The following is a 3,763-nucleotide window of genomic DNA, read 5'->3' on the forward strand; positions in this document are numbered from 1 at the left end:
CCGCCGCCAGGCCGCGGGTGGCCTGTAGCTGTGGGGGTCGGCGTGGCGTGCTTGAGCGGGGAGTGGCCTTGGGAGGGAAGAGGCACCCGCGTCCTTTAGCTTTTACACGCGGGATTTGCATGAGTAGGGTAGGATCGGGTTGCCTATGAAGGTCTCTTCAGCGTACTGACATTGACCCAGCCGGTGCGCCTGATTCAGGATGGCTTGAGGAAGAGTTGTCTTCGCGTTTATCTTAAACACCATTTCCTGTGTCTGTTTTAGGTCTGAAAGGTCTGGAGAGGAAGTTCCAGTGACTGAAAAATCGGCCCTTATACCGGTTTTCACCTTTGATTCACCTCTAGGTGCTATGTGGAAAGAGTTTTCCAGCAAGCTGGGGCTGTCCGCAGCTACGAACACATAGCTGCGTTCAGCAATAACTGGTAAAAGGGACTTTGGGCCTTAGTGTATCAGTTATCAGCGTATACCCCACTAGAGACGAGTTTCACTTCTATAAACCTTTAATGCGAAGTAGAATTTTATTCAGGCTTTCTCCTAGTTATGTGTCCTACCCTTCAAAGTACACTCAGTTTAATTCAATGGAACACAAAGATGCTCAACATTTCTTGGGTGTCACGTAACACTTCGTACAATCAGACTTTGTGCTTGTGGAATTGCACCCCCAAAGTTACCCAAGATGGTAGCTCACATTTAGGAATCCACAAAAGCTAAGATTTTGGCATGTGGGATGGGGAGTGCAATATGTTATTCTTTAACTTGTGAATATTATCTAAAGCATGCCAAGAAACTGAAGTGATAAGACACTTTAGAAATGTATGTAATAGGTTAGACTAAAATAAAGTGCTTTTAAAAACTGGAAAATAGTGGCCTCTGCTGTATTCAGATTCTCAAGGGAGAAGTAAATTGCATGATTCTGTGATAAACTGATTTTGAGCAAAGTTCTTCTACTGAGTTGACGTAAGATACTACATTTCAGTTGCAGATACAAAAATTATGAACATGACTTTATGTTCTGGGAAGTATTTATGGTTTTCCTAATGTCATTTTGCATTTTTAGTTGCTGCAGAGCAGGATCTTTCAGCTTTAATCCTGAATTTGGAGATTTAGTCATTGTTTGCATTGCTGAATAGTAACTGGTTTGAAATAATTATGCTGTCTGCTTTCTTGCGTGTGCCTCTGCAGAACACCACTGCCAGTGTTCTCCCAGAAGAAGCATTTAGAGTGCTGGACAAGCATCCCATGTTGCCTTCTGATACATGCAGTGCAATTTTCTTTAAAATGCCTCTTAGAGACGGCCTGACTTCTGTGTGAGAAACATCATTTCAGAGCATTGCAGTAGTGTCAACTCCTGCAAATTTGCAAATAGTCTGAGCCTAGAGAAGGCTGAAGGAGAGACATAATAGTAGTCTTCAAATACTTTGTAAAAGGCTGTTGCAGTTCTCCAGCCGTGGAGAAAGTATCACATAAGAGGTAGTGTGGCTTAAACTGCAGTAAGGAAGATTCAAGGTGAAAAGTTGAGAACTTGTAAGATTAATCAGGGTGAAGCTGTGGAACAGTTATCCTGGGGTTTAGGCACAGGCTGGGAAATAGGAGATTGCAGGAAACAGGCATGTGCACCTTTGCACTTTCGCACACCCACCTCCTGTGTGGAAGATGTTAGTCTGATGTAAGCCACCAAGAAGCAGTAACGGGCTTATTCAGAAAGGAAAGAGACAAAGCAGCAAATGATTCAATGACGCTACTCACGAGCACAATCTGCCAGGGTTGCCGCAGATGGGAAGGGAAAAATTACTTACATCTGCAATACTGATAAAAGGCTGCAATTTTCATGCCAAAAGAGAGCATCATTCTTGTCTTAAGATCTTTGTCTGTTACTTGCAGACGCACACAGAATGCACTGTGCAGTGAGCAGTGCTTTGGAGTGACTGTACTGAACCAAGGTTTAATAACACCGAGCCTGGCTGAGTGCTTTCAATGTCTTTGCAATTTTCCATTCCTCACTTGGGAAAGTATACCTTATAAAATGCTAAATATGCCTTATAAAAAGCAAAGTATGTTTTACATTGCCTTTCTTTTCTGTACTTGATGTTTCCATAAACATACCTCCATCACAGTATTTTTATTTGAAACCGCTGCAGCCCCACAGTGACTTGCGTAGGACTGGCGAGACGCTTCCACTCCGCGTGCGTGCGTGCAGGGGTGAAAGAGCTTTCTGTTCTCCAGGTCCTGGTTTGGACTCCGGTATGGGGGAAGGAAGCTTGCTCTCACTAGAGCCCTGGTTAAGGACCACGGACTCCTCTGTGCCTTTTGTCTGCGTTATACATAATCGGTGGCTTTGCTGGAGAAAGTCCATCTGGCGCTCAGAGGTACTTCGGAAAGGTACTTGGAGCGTTGCCAGGATTCCGCTTCTTTCCAGAGGTTTGTTTTTAAATAATTGTGCCAGAGCCCCTTCGTTTGCTGCAGCTTTGAGCAGTGTTCCCAGAGTGACCCCTCTCAGCATCGCTTTGATATATACATCTGCGTATCTTCACATCATCACGGCTGTTGTTGAGGCAGGACTAAGCAGTCTCCTCTTCCCAGATTGCAAAGTCCGTGACCTCTGCGTGGCTCCGTACAAATGCACGAGACACGACTGCTGTAATATTGCTGGAGTGCAGGGTGTGCAGTTCCAGGAGTACGTAGTCACACATGGGGCCCCGTGGCTGCCTGCCAGCCTTTCAACAAGGAGGTAACATCCAGGCAATTTGTGTTCGAAATGGCACGGCGTACGCAGTTCAGATGCAAAGCAACGTGGGAAAACGGAGGAGAGAAGTTTGATTATATAGGTGCATCCACATGGCCGTTAACCACTGATTTATCCCCAGGTGAACTTTGTTCTCTTAATTTCAAAATAGTTGGCTAGTTAAGTTAGAGGGACCATTTTATTGTGTGACCCTGAGGAATCTTAATTTGAAGAAACGTGAGTTACTGTGAAATTATCCTCACACTCAAAATATGAAGTTCTCCAGGAGAAGTGGAGACAATCTCGTAATTGCGAAGTTCGTCTAAATTATATTTCAAAATGTACAGTACGTAGCTGCAAAACTGTCACGATGTTCTTGCAGGGCAGGAAAATAACAAAGAAATTCAGGGACAGATGTGCCATCTGTTGCTCTAAAATCCCTGATGGTGAATTTTCAAATCCACTGATCAAGGGAAGAGCATTTATCTTCTTTAGTACTTACAGTTTCATGAGAAAGTCTCTACCCTTTAGCAAGCAGGACACCAAGCTGACCTTTCATTATTCCAGGATGAAAAACTTCTCTCAATGTTCCTTCAGTTTCCTAGAGACCTCATCTTTGCCTAATGATACGTATATTCTTTTTCCTATTAAATCCCATCTGCATTATATATTTTTTCATTATACCTCACCATATTGTAACTCGATTAGCTCCTTCGGTTTTTTTCCTGTGCATTGTTGATAAGACACGCCAGGTTAGTTTTGTGTCTTGGACTCACTGGAGGTCTCAGATGCAGTAAGAAATGGGAAAGTTGCGGCTGGGAACTGAACTAGTCCATCAATGGGGGGGGGTACGAGCTTACCTGCCAGGGAGCACGATGTGGAAGTTAACTGCCTGGACCTTCATTTTAAGGATTGTGAGCAGCTCTTGAACAGACATGTTAGTTTGACTGATGCGATTTGGTGAGACATTTTGAATGGGGTCAGGGTGGGTATGTTTCCTTTTGAAAACAGGACTTCGGGATCAATATATCTCTGCAGTTAATA

The sequence above is a fragment of the Aptenodytes forsteri genome, unplaced genomic scaffold (genome assembly GCF_000699145.1).
Source record: "Aptenodytes forsteri isolate BGI_AS27 unplaced genomic scaffold, ASM69914v1 Scaffold4, whole genome shotgun sequence".
Lineage (NCBI taxonomy): Eukaryota > Metazoa > Chordata > Aves > Sphenisciformes > Spheniscidae > Aptenodytes > Aptenodytes forsteri.